This window comes from Microcebus murinus, unplaced genomic scaffold, assembly GCF_040939455.1.
Source record: "Microcebus murinus isolate Inina unplaced genomic scaffold, M.murinus_Inina_mat1.0 scaf002_hap2_Mmur4.0, whole genome shotgun sequence".
Classification (NCBI taxonomy): Eukaryota; Metazoa; Chordata; class Mammalia; order Primates; family Cheirogaleidae; genus Microcebus; species Microcebus murinus.
In genome coordinates, this window is record NW_027438948.1 from 1442748 (window position 1) to 1455688 (window position 12941).

Genomic DNA, 12941 nt, shown 5'->3' on the forward strand with positions numbered 1-12941 from the left:
CCGCTCGAGAAGCCGAGCCTCTCTGGGCTTCCCCGCCGCCGCCTCCCGCCCCAGGCCCCGCGCCGGGCGGGGCCGGGCCGGCCGGGTCCGGGGGGCTCCCAGGGACGGGGGTGATGGGCGGGGCGGGGCGGGGTGGGGGGCTGTCTCTCTATACACACACACACACACTCACACTCACTCACACTCACACAAGATGCGCCTCCACGGCTGGACTCGCCAATGTGGAGCCCTCCCAGCCCCCCTCGTCTCCTCGCCCGGCCTCCTTCACCTACCCGCTGCCCACCCCCAGCGCGTCGCTGCCGCTGACTGCGCACGCGCGGGACGCTCGCCCTTTGACCCCAGCCAGGGGCCGCCCTCCCCCACAACCCCTTTCAGCTGCGCCCCCCCCTCGCCCTGTGGGTGGGCTGCCGCCTATTCCCCCGGGCCAGGGCTGGGGCACAGCCAGTGTATGGGGCGTCTCTCTCTGGGGATGTGTCCCATGGGTGGGGTGGGGTGGCGTGGTTTGGGGGGCGCTGAAGAAATCAGTCCCCTCCATCTCCTACCTCTGGAAAACGCCCAAGCCCGTGGAGAACTGCCGGCACCGCTTCGTGGGGGCCGGGACCCTCCTCCGTGTCCTCCTGTGGCCCAGTCCAAGGGGCCTGGGCCTGGCCGGGGCTGCTTTGGACCCCGACCACCCTGGCGTGTGGACTCGCTAAAAATCGGCCATTAGATATTGGATTCCAGCTTCCTGGAGGTCATTTCACTAATGAGTGCACCGGAAAGAGTTTCCTAATCCATCTGTGAGGGTGGCAACTGAAGGAGAATTTTAAAGCTGACAGAATAGGCGAGGGAAGGCATAGGAGATTTCCACACCCAGCAAGGAAGACTTTCCCGAAATGGAAGAAAGAAACGAGCAAACAGAGACACCGGTAGCCCGCCCGGAAAAGAGTCTGCCCCTGAGAGAAAGCACCCTGACCAGGTTCACCCGTGGGTGGGTGGCGAGCTAGCGGCATTCAGAAGAGCGAGGCCCGCAGTCTGTGCGGAAGACACCTGCACTCGGGTGTGTGTGGCGGCGCGATTCACAAGCAGCTCTAGATGTTAAACCAAGGAGAAGCCAGGGAGTTCCCAACGCCCCAGGTGTCCTCAGCCCACGACTGGCTGCTGTGGGAATGCGAAGCCCGGCTCCTTGTCTCAGAGCGGGGTTCCCAGGAGGATCAGGCTGAAGCTGGGACTTGGCCTCAAAGTGTCCCCTCGCATGGCCACCCCCTTCCCCTTCCTGCTCCTCTACTCCTGGTGCCCCTCCATCCAGGGGCCAGACCTTAAAGAGTCACCGCAAGAGAATCCTGGTCCCAAAGGAGCCTTCTGGGGGACCGGTGCTGAGAGAGGTTGTGGGCATGGCCCGCTGGGGCTCTGCCCGACCCAGGGCTGAGAGATGCCACCTCCCAGCTCTGGGTCCCTGCAGGAAGTGTTGGCAAGCACAGGGCCGGTCCTCCAAAGGCCCAGGTGCAGGGAGCCCAGGCCAAGCAGCCTGTGGAAGAAGCCACTTGCCGTGCCACCCCGGGAACAGGACTGCAGGCCCCGGCCCTTCCCACCTCCTCCTCCTCCTCCTCCTCCTCCCCCCCGCCCCGCCCCCACAGGGCACAGGGCTCAGAGACACCTCAGACTCTTGCTACCCAAAGTGCAAAGGGCATCAGTTGCTCCTCCAACCCCCCCCCCCGCCCAGCAGACCACGTTGTCCAGCCAGCCCCCGGGCCTCCCTGGGGTGCCCAGCACAAAAGTGCAGACACCCACCGGACCCTCAGTCTCAGTTTTCGGAGGTTTTTGCCACTCTAAGGACCCGCAGGCCAGCTGGGCCTTCGGGCAGGACAGAGAGCCCCGGAATCCGACGTGGAGAGCTGCGTGTACGTCCCCATCAGGAGGCGGTCCCCACCTCCGCGGCTCTCCCCTTGCGGGGAGCGGCAGCCCAGCCGGCAGCCGCAGGGCCTCAGGGAAGACACCAGGCTGGGCCCCCGCGGCACAGCGGGGGCACGTCCCCCGCACTCACGCGACTTAGGGACGGCTGCTGGAGACTGCTGCGGCCACCCTGCTGCCGGGTTTCTGGAGGGCTTCCTGGAAGCAGCATCCACACCAAGCCCTTGGAAGGCCCAGGCGACGGAGGAGCCGGTCAGGCAGGGGCCGAGGACGGTGAGAGGCCGGGCGGGAAGGAGCGTGTCAGGCAGGGGCAGAGGACGGTGACCGGCCGGGCGGGGAGGAGCCGGTCAGGCGGGGGCCCAGGACAGTGACGGGCCTGGCCGGGGAGGAGTGCGTCAGGCAGGGGCAGAGGAGACGGGCTGGGTAAGGGTTAGGGTTACAGTTAGGGCACAATTCACAATCCCAAAGACGTGGAAGCGACCCGAGTGCCCATCCATCCAGGAGTGCATCAATAAAATGTGGCGCGTGGACACCACGGAGTGCCATTCGGCTGTGAGGAGCAGCGGTGAGAGGGCGCCTCTCGTGTTCTCCTGGCCAGAGCTGGAACCCGTTCCAGTAAGCCAAGTATCCCAAGAATGGACACACGAGCACCACGTGAGCGCGCTCACCAGCAAATTGGTACGAACGGATGGACGCCTAAGTGGACAGAGAGGAATCACCTTCATCGGGTGGGTGTCGGGCGGGCGGGTGGGGGGAGGGGAGGGGCATACACATCCATTAGGCATGGGGTGGGTGCGCACCGACTGGGGGATGGGCGCACTTGAAGCTCTGACCCGAGGGGGGAGGCTTGGAGAGGGCAAGGCACCCGACCTTAACATTGGTACCCCCACAATACGCTGGAACAACATGAGAGGTATATGAATAAGAACACAGGGGGGGCCGGGCGCGGTGGCTCACGCCTGTAATCCTAGCTCTCTGGGAGGCCGAGGCGGGCGGATTGCTCCAGGTCAGGAGTTCGAAACCAGCCTGAGCAAGAGCGAGACCCCGTCTCTACTAAAAATAGAAAGAAATTAATTGGCCAACTAATATATATAGAAAAACACAGCCGGGCGTGGTGGTGCATGCCTGTAGTCCCAACTACTCGGGAGGCTGAGGCAGCAGGATTGCTTGAGCCCGGAGATTGAGGTTGCTGTGAGCTAGGCTGACGCCATGGCACTCACTCTAGCCTGGGCAGCAAAACGAGACTCTGTCTCAAAAAAAAAAAAAAAAAAGAACACAGGGGGGAGGGCGGCACGGGCAACACATGTCACCTGAATACTTGTACTCCCATCATCTGCTTGAAAAGAGAGAGAAAAGAAAATGCAATCCTAGAGGTAAGAGACACTTTTTAAAAATAATGAATCCGAAGAGAAAAGTAAAAGGAGGCCTGTGGAGCAGGTCTGGGTGTGACTCCGGATCCCCCAACATCAGGTGCCACCACCAAAGATTCCTGCGTGTAGCCCATAGAACCCCAAAAGCAACGGGACGAGTTCTGGTCACATACTCCCTCAAAATGACATCCTGGCCTTCTTCTGGAACTCCCTCCCCTCTCAGACTCTCAAGGTTTCCTCCAGCGTGTCGGTTCCCACAGAGCAGACCTTTGGTCTGAGACCTGACAGTCCAGAAGCCACGCATGCTGCCGCGTGGCGGCGGTGTCGCGGCTTGGGACAAGAGGAGGCCCCACGGTGCGGGCTGGGGCGCCAGGCACCGCGCGGGCGCTGAGGGTGGGGGTGACCCCCACCCCGGGCCGCCGCCGCGCTCCCAGAAAGGGGACAGAACAAGAGGCAAAAAAAAAAAAAAAAAAAAAAAGCAGCAGCCTGTGGCACCCGGTATTCCCAGGCGGTCTCCCATCCAAGTACTAACCAGGCCCGACCCTGCTTAGCTTCCGAGACCAGACGAGATCGGGGGCGTTCAGGGTGGTGTGGCCCTAGACGGCGGCGGAGGGCGCCCCTGCCCCGCTCGAGAAGCCGAGCCTCTCTGGGCTTCCCCGCCGCCGCCTCCCGCCCCAGGCCCCGCGCCGGGCGGGGCCGGGCCGGCCGGGTCCGGGGGGCTCCCAGGGACGGGGGTGATGGGCGGGGCGGGGCGGGGTGGGGGGCTGTCTCTCTATACACACACACACACACTCACACTCACTCACACTCACACAAGATGCGCCTCCACGGCTGGACTCGCCAATGTGGAGCCCTCCCAGCCCCCCTCGTCTCCTCGCCCGGCCTCCTTCACCTACCCGCTGCCCACCCCCAGCGCGTCGCTGCCGCTGACTGCGCACGCGCGGGACGCTCGCCCTTTGACCCCAGCCAGGGGCCGCCCTCCCCCACAACCCCTTTCAGCTGCGCCCCCCCCTCGCCCTGTGGGTGGGCTGCCGCCTATTCCCCCGGGCCAGGGCTGGGGCACAGCCAGTGTATGGGGCGTCTCTCTCTGGGGATGTGTCCCATGGGTGGGGTGGGGTGGCGTGGTTTGGGGGGCGCTGAAGAAATCAGTCCCCTCCATCTCCTACCTCTGGAAAACGCCCAAGCCCGTGGAGAACTGCCGGCACCGCTTCGTGGGGGCCGGGACCCTCCTCCGTGTCCTCCTGTGGCCCAGTCCAAGGGGCCTGGGCCTGGCCGGGGCTGCTTTGGACCCCGACCACCCTGGCGTGTGGACTCGCTAAAAATCGGCCATTAGATATTGGATTCCAGCTTCCTGGAGGTCATTTCACTAATGAGTGCACCGGAAAGAGTTTCCTAATCCATCTGTGAGGGTGGCAACTGAAGGAGAATTTTAAAGCTGACAGAATAGGCGAGGGAAGGCATAGGAGATTTCCACACCCAGCAAGGAAGACTTTCCCGAAATGGAAGAAAGAAACGAGCAAACAGAGACACCGGTAGCCCGCCCGGAAAAGAGTCTGCCCCTGAGAGAAAGCACCCTGACCAGGTTCACCCGTGGGTGGGTGGCGAGCTAGCGGCATTCAGAAGAGCGAGGCCCGCAGTCTGTGCGGAAGACACCTGCACTCGGGTGTGTGTGGCGGCGCGATTCACAAGCAGCTCTAGATGTTAAACCAAGGAGAAGCCAGGGAGTTCCCAACGCCCCAGGTGTCCTCAGCCCACGACTGGCTGCTGTGGGAATGCGAAGCCCGGCTCCTTGTCTCAGAGCGGGGTTCCCAGGAGGATCAGGCTGAAGCTGGGACTTGGCCTCAAAGTGTCCCCTCGCATGGCCACCCCCTTCCCCTTCCTGCTCCTCTACTCCTGGTGCCCCTCCATCCAGGGGCCAGACCTTAAAGAGTCACCGCAAGAGAATCCTGGTCCCAAAGGAGCCTTCTGGGGGACCGGTGCTGAGAGAGGTTGTGGGCATGGCCCGCTGGGGCTCTGCCCGACCCAGGGCTGAGAGATGCCACCTCCCAGCTCTGGGTCCCTGCAGGAAGTGTTGGCAAGCACAGGGCCGGTCCTCCAAAGGCCCAGGTGCAGGGAGCCCAGGCCAAGCAGCCTGTGGAAGAAGCCACTTGCCGTGCCACCCCGGGAACAGGACTGCAGGCCCCGGCCCTTCCCACCTCCTCCTCCTCCTCCTCCTCCTCCCCCCCGCCCCGCCCCCACAGGGCACAGGGCTCAGAGACACCTCAGACTCTTGCTACCCAAAGTGCAAAGGGCATCAGTTGCTCCTCCAACCCCCCCCCCCCGCCCAGCAGACCACGTTGTCCAGCCAGCCCCCGGGCCTCCCTGGGGTGCCCAGCACAAAAGTGCAGACACCCACCGGACCCTCAGTCTCAGTTTTCGGAGGTTTTTGCCACTCTAAGGACCCGCAGGCCAGCTGGGCCTTCGGGCAGGACAGAGAGCCCCGGAATCCGACGTGGAGAGCTGCGTGTACGTCCCCATCAGGAGGCGGTCCCCACCTCCGCGGCTCTCCCCTTGCGGGGAGCGGCAGCCCAGCCGGCAGCCGCAGGGCCTCAGGGAAGACACCAGGCTGGGCCCCCGCGGCACAGCGGGGGCACGTCCCCCGCACTCACGCGACTTAGGGACGGCTGCTGGAGACTGCTGCGGCCACCCTGCTGCCGGGTTTCTGGAGGGCTTCCTGGAAGCAGCATCCACACCAAGCCCTTGGAAGGCCCAGGCGACGGAGGAGCCGGTCAGGCAGGGGCCGAGGACGGTGAGAGGCCGGGCGGGAAGGAGCGTGTCAGGCAGGGGCAGAGGACGGTGACCGGCCGGGCGGGGAGGAGCCGGTCAGGCGGGGGCCCAGGACAGTGACGGGCCTGGCCGGGGAGGAGTGCGTCAGGCAGGGGCAGAGGAGACGGGCTGGGTAAGGGTTAGGGTTACAGTTAGGGCACAATTCACAATCCCAAAGACGTGGAAGCGACCCGAGTGCCCATCCATCCAGGAGTGCATCAATAAAATGTGGCGCGTGGACACCACGGAGTGCCATTCGGCTGTGAGGAGCAGCGGTGAGAGGGCGCCTCTCGTGTTCTCCTGGCCAGAGCTGGAACCCGTTCCAGTAAGCCAAGTATCCCAAGAATGGACACACGAGCACCACGTGAGCGCGCTCACCAGCAAATTGGTACGAACGGATGGACGCCTAAGTGGACAGAGAGGAATCACCTTCATCGGGTGGGTGTCGGGCGGGCGGGTGGGGGGAGGGGAGGGGCATACACATCCATTAGGCATGGGGTGGGTGCGCACCGACTGGGGGATGGGCGCACTTGAAGCTCTGACCCGAGGGGGGAGGCTTGGAGAGGGCAAGGCACCCGACCTTAACATTGGTACCCCCACAATACGCTGGAACAACATGAGAGGTATATGAATAAGAACACAGGGGGGGCCGGGCGCGGTGGCTCACGCCTGTAATCCTAGCTCTCTGGGAGGCCGAGGCGGGCGGATTGCTCCAGGTCAGGAGTTCGAAACCAGCCTGAGCAAGAGCGAGACCCCGTCTCTACTAAAAATAGAAAGAAATTAATTGGCCAACTAATATATATAGAAAAACACAGCCGGGCGTGGTGGTGCATGCCTGTAGTCCCAACTACTCGGGAGGCTGAGGCAGCAGGATTGCTTGAGCCCGGAGATTGAGGTTGCTGTGAGCTAGGCTGACGCCATGGCACTCACTCTAGCCTGGGCAGCAAAACGAGACTCTGTCTCAAAAAAAAAAAAAAAAAAGAACACAGGGGGGAGGGCGGCACGGGCAACACATGTCACCTGAATACTTGTACTCCCATCATCTGCTTGAAAAGAGAGAGAAAAGAAAATGCAATCCTAGAGGTAAGAGACACTTTTTAAAAATAATGAATCCGAAGAGAAAAGTAAAAGGAGGCCTGTGGAGCAGGTCTGGGTGTGACTCCGGATCCCCCAACATCAGGTGCCACCACCAAAGATTCCTGCGTGTAGCCCATAGAACCCCAAAAGCAACGGGACGAGTTCTGGTCACATACTCCCTCAAAATGACATCCTGGCCTTCTTCTGGAACTCCCTCCCCTCTCAGACTCTCAAGGTTTCCTCCAGCGTGTCGGTTCCCACAGAGCAGACCTTTGGTCTGAGACCTGACAGTCCAGAAGCCACGCATGCTGCCGCGTGGCGGCGGTGTCGCGGCTTGGGACAAGAGGAGGCCCCACGGTGCGGGCTGGGGCGCCAGGCACCGCGCGGGCGCTGAGGGTGGGGGTGACCCCCACCCCGGGCCGCCGCCGCGCTCCCAGAAAGGGGACAGAACAAGAGGCAAAAAAAAAAAAAAAAAAAAAAAGCAGCAGCCTGTGGCACCCGGTATTCCCAGGCGGTCTCCCATCCAAGTACTAACCAGGCCCGACCCTGCTTAGCTTCCGAGACCAGACGAGATCGGGGGCGTTCAGGGTGGTGTGGCCCTAGACGGCGGCGGAGGGCGCCCCTGCCCCGCTCGAGAAGCCGAGCCTCTCTGGGCTTCCCCGCCGCCGCCTCCCGCCCCAGGCCCCGCGCCGGGCGGGGCCGGGCCGGCCGGGTCCGGGGGGCTCCCAGGGACGGGGGTGATGGGCGGGGCGGGGCGGGGTGGGGGGCTGTCTCTCTATACACACACACACACACTCACACTCACTCACACTCACACAAGATGCGCCTCCACGGCTGGACTCGCCAATGTGGAGCCCTCCCAGCCCCCCTCGTCTCCTCGCCCGGCCTCCTTCACCTACCCGCTGCCCACCCCCAGCGCGTCGCTGCCGCTGACTGCGCACGCGCGGGACGCTCGCCCTTTGACCCCAGCCAGGGGCCGCCCTCCCCCACAACCCCTTTCAGCTGCGCCCCCCCCTCGCCCTGTGGGTGGGCTGCCGCCTATTCCCCCGGGCCAGGGCTGGGGCACAGCCAGTGTATGGGGCGTCTCTCTCTGGGGATGTGTCCCATGGGTGGGGTGGGGTGGCGTGGTTTGGGGGGCGCTGAAGAAATCAGTCCCCTCCATCTCCTACCTCTGGAAAACGCCCAAGCCCGTGGAGAACTGCCGGCACCGCTTCGTGGGGGCCGGGACCCTCCTCCGTGTCCTCCTGTGGCCCAGTCCAAGGGGCCTGGGCCTGGCCGGGGCTGCTTTGGACCCCGACCACCCTGGCGTGTGGACTCGCTAAAAATCGGCCATTAGATATTGGATTCCAGCTTCCTGGAGGTCATTTCACTAATGAGTGCACCGGAAAGAGTTTCCTAATCCATCTGTGAGGGTGGCAACTGAAGGAGAATTTTAAAGCTGACAGAATAGGCGAGGGAAGGCATAGGAGATTTCCACACCCAGCAAGGAAGACTTTCCCGAAATGGAAGAAAGAAACGAGCAAACAGAGACACCGGTAGCCCGCCCGGAAAAGAGTCTGCCCCTGAGAGAAAGCACCCTGACCAGGTTCACCCGTGGGTGGGTGGCGAGCTAGCGGCATTCAGAAGAGCGAGGCCCGCAGTCTGTGCGGAAGACACCTGCACTCGGGTGTGTGTGGCGGCGCGATTCACAAGCAGCTCTAGATGTTAAACCAAGGAGAAGCCAGGGAGTTCCCAACGCCCCAGGTGTCCTCAGCCCACGACTGGCTGCTGTGGGAATGCGAAGCCCGGCTCCTTGTCTCAGAGCGGGGTTCCCAGGAGGATCAGGCTGAAGCTGGGACTTGGCCTCAAAGTGTCCCCTCGCATGGCCACCCCCTTCCCCTTCCTGCTCCTCTACTCCTGGTGCCCCTCCATCCAGGGGCCAGACCTTAAAGAGTCACCGCAAGAGAATCCTGGTCCCAAAGGAGCCTTCTGGGGGACCGGTGCTGAGAGAGGTTGTGGGCATGGCCCGCTGGGGCTCTGCCCGACCCAGGGCTGAGAGATGCCACCTCCCAGCTCTGGGTCCCTGCAGGAAGTGTTGGCAAGCACAGGGCCGGTCCTCCAAAGGCCCAGGTGCAGGGAGCCCAGGCCAAGCAGCCTGTGGAAGAAGCCACATGCCGTGCCACCCCAGGAACAGGACTGCAGGCCCCGGCCCTTCCCACCTCCTCCTCCTCCTCCTCCTCCTCCCCCCCGCCCCGCCCCCACAGGGCACAGGGCTCAGAGACACCTCAGACTCTTGCTACCCAAAGTGCAAAGGGCATCAGTTGCTCCTCCAACCCCCCCCCCCCCCCCCCCCCCGCCCAGCAGACCACGTTGTCCAGCCAGCCCCCGGGCCTCCCTGGGGTGCCCAGCACAAAAGTGCAGACACCCACCGGACCCTCAGTCTCAGTTTTCGGAGGTTTTTGCCACTCTAAGGACCCGCAGGCCAGCTGGGCCTTCGGGCAGGACAGAGAGCCCCGGAATCCGACGTGGAGAGCTGCGTGTACGTCCCCATCAGGAGGCGGTCCCCACCTCCGCGGCTCTCCCCTTGCGGGGAGCGGCAGCCCAGCCGGCAGCCGCAGGGCCTCAGGGAAGACACCAGGCTGGGCCCCCGCGGCACAGCGGGGGCACGTCCCCCGCACTCACGCGACTTAGGGACGGCTGCTGGAGACTGCTGCGGCCACCCTGCTGCCGGGTTTCTGGAGGGCTTCCTGGAAGCAGCATCCACACCAAGCCCTTGGAAGGCCCAGGCGACGGAGGAGCCGGTCAGGCAGGGGCCGAGGACGGTGAGAGGCCGGGCGGGAAGGAGCGTATCAGGCAGGGGCAGAGGACGGTGACTGGCCGGGCGGGGAGGAGCCGGTCAGGCGGGGGCCCAGGACAGTGACGGGCCTGGCCGGGGAGGAGTGCGTCAGGCAGGGGCAGAGGAGACGGGCTGGGTAAGGGTTAGGGTTACAGTTAGGGCACAATTCACAATCCCAAAGACGTGGAAGCGACCCGAGTGCCCATCCATCCAGGAGTGCATCAATAAAATGTGGCGTGTGGACACCACGGAGTGCCATTCGGCTGTGAGGAGCAGCGGTGAGAGGGCGCCTCTCGTGTTCTCCTGGCCAGAGCTGGAACCCGTTCCAGTAAGCCAAGTATCCCAAGAATGGACACACGAGCACCACGTGAGCGTGCTCACCAGCAAATTGGTACGAACGGATGGACGCCTAAGTGGACAGAGAGGAATCACCTTCATCGGGTGGGTGTCGGGCGGGCGGGTGGGGGGAGGGGAGGGGCATACACATCCATTAGGCATGGGGTGGGTGCGCACCGACTGGGGGATGGGCGCACTTGAAGCTCTGACCCGAGGGGGGAGGCTTGGAGAGGGCAAGGCACCCGACCTTAACATTGGTACCCCCACAATACGCTGGAACAACATGAGAGGTATATGAATAAGAACACAGGGGGGGCCGGGCGCGGTGGCTCACGCCTGTAATCCTAGCTCTCTGGGAGGCCGAGGCGGGCGGATTGCTCCAGGTCAGGAGTTCGAAACCAGCCTGAGCAAGAGCGAGACCCCGTCTCTACTAAAAATAGAAAGAAATTAATTGGCCAACTAATATATATAGAAAAACACAGCCGGGCGTGGTGGTGCATGCCTGTAGTCCCAACTACTCGGGAGGCTGAGGCAGCAGGATTGCTTGAGCCCGGAGATTGAGGTTGCTGTGAGCTAGGCTGACGCCATGGCACTCACTCTAGCCTGGGCAGCAAAACGAGACTCTGTCTCAAAAAAAAAAAAAAAAAAGAACACAGGGGGGAGGGCGGCACGGGCAACACATGTCACCTGAATACTTGTACTCCCATCATCTGCTTGAAAAGAGAGAGAAAAGAAAATGCAATCCTAGAGGTAAGAGACACTTTTTAAAAATAATGAATCCGAAGAGAAAAGTAAAAGGAGGCCTGTGGAGCAGGTCTGGGTGTGACTCCGGATCCCCCAACATCAGGTGCCACCACCAAAGATTCCTGCGTGTAGCCCATAGAACCCCAAAAGCAACGGGACGAGTTCTGGTCACATACTCCCTCAAAATGACATCCTGGCCTTCTTCTGGAACTCCCTCCCCTCTCAGACTCTCAAGGTTTCCTCCAGCGTGTCGGTTCCCACAGAGCAGACCTTTGGTCTGAGACCTGACAGTCCAGAAGCCACGCATGCTGCCGCGTGGCGGCGGTGTCGCGGCTTGGGACAAGAGGAGGCCCCACGGTGCGGGCTGGGGCGCCAGGCACCGCGCGGGCGCTGAGGGTGGGGGTGACCCCCACCCCGGGCCGCCGCCGCGCTCCCAGAAAGGGGACAGAACAAGAGGCAAGAAAAAAAAAAAAAAAAAAAAAGGAGCAGCCTGTGGCACCCGGTATTCCCAGGCGGTCTCCCATCCAAGTACTAACCAGGCCCGACCCTGCTTAGCTTCCGAGACCAGACGAGATCGGGGGCGTTCAGGGTGGTGTGGCCCTAGACGGCGGCGGAGGGCGCCCCTGCCCCGCTCGAGAAGCCGAGCCTCTCTGGGCTTCCCCGCCGCCGCCTCCCGCCCCAGGCCCCGCGCCGGGCGGGGCCGGGCCGGCCGGGTCCGGGGGGCTCCCAGGGACGGGGGTGATGGGCGGGGCGGGGCGGGGTGGGGGGCTGTCTCTCTATACACACACACACACACTCACACTCACTCACACTCACACAAGATGCGCCTCCACGGCTGGACTCGCCAAGGTGGAGCCCTCCCAGCCCCCCTCGTCTCCTCGCCCGGCCTCCTTCACCTACCCGCTGCCCACCCCCAGCGCGTCGCTGCCGCTGACTGCGCACGCGCGGGACGCTCGCCCTTTGACCCCAGCCAGGGGCCGCCCTCCCCCACAACCCCTTTCAGCTGCGCCCCCCCCTCGCCCTGTGGGTGGGCTGCCGCCTATTCCCCCGGGCCAGGGCTGGGGCACAGCCAGTGTATGGGGCGTCTCTCTCTGGGGATGTGTCCCATGGGTGGGGTGGGGTGGCGTGGTTTGGGGGGCGCTGAAGAAATCAGTCCCCTCCATCTCCTACCTCTGGAAAACGCCCAAGCCCGTGGAGAACTGCCGGCACCGCTTCGTGGGGGCCGGGACCCTCCTCCGTGTCCTCCTGTGGCCCAGTCCAAGGGGCCTGGGCCTGGCCGGGGCTGCTTTGGACCCCGACCACCCTGGCGTGTGGACTCGCTAAAAATCGGCCATTAGATATTGGATTCCAGCTTCCTGGAGGTCATTTCACTAATGAGTGCACCGGAAAGAGTTTCCTAATCCATCTGTGAGGGTGGCAACTGAAGGAGAATTTTAAAGCTGACAGAATAGGCGAGGGAAGGCATAGGAGATTTCCACACCCAGCAAGGAAGACTTTCCCGAAATGGAAGAAAGAAACGAGCAAACAGAGACACCGGTAGCCCGCCCGGAAAAGAGTCTGCCCCTGAGAGAAAGCACCCTGACCAGGTTCACCCGTGGGTGGGTGGCGAGCTAGCGGCATTCAGAAGAGCGAGGCCCGCAGTCTGTGCGGAAGACACCTGCACTCGGGTGTGTGTGGCGGCGCGATTCACAAGCAGCTCTAGATGTTAAACCAAGGAGAAGCCAGGGAGTTCCCAACGCCCCAGGTGTCCTCAGCCCACGACTGGCTGCTGTGGGAATGCGAAGCCCGGCTCCTTGTCTCAGAGCGGGGTTCCCAGGAGGATCAGGCTGAAGCTGGGACTTGGCCTCAAAGTGTCCCCTCGCATGGCCACCCCCTTCCCCTTCCTGCTCCTCTACTCCTGGTGC

General features: G+C 63.1%; 3 non-coding genes across 3 annotated transcripts; all 3 read right to left on the reverse strand.

The window, feature by feature from the left end:
- Window positions 1-3743: 3743 nt before the first annotated feature.
- Window positions 3744-3862, reverse strand: LOC142866271 (5S ribosomal RNA). The gene has a single exon (XR_012916312.1). It is a non-coding gene; the product is annotated as a 5S ribosomal RNA (ribosomal RNA).
- Window positions 3863-7628: 3766 nt separating this feature from the next.
- LOC142866272 (5S ribosomal RNA) lies at window positions 7629-7747 on the reverse strand. Its single transcript, XR_012916313.1, has one exon. It is a non-coding gene; the product is annotated as a 5S ribosomal RNA (ribosomal RNA).
- Window positions 7748-11524: 3777 nt separating this feature from the next.
- LOC142866274 (5S ribosomal RNA) lies at window positions 11525-11643 on the reverse strand. Its single transcript, XR_012916315.1, has one exon. It is a non-coding gene; the product is annotated as a 5S ribosomal RNA (ribosomal RNA).
- Between the last annotated feature and the right edge of the window lie 1298 nt (window positions 11644-12941).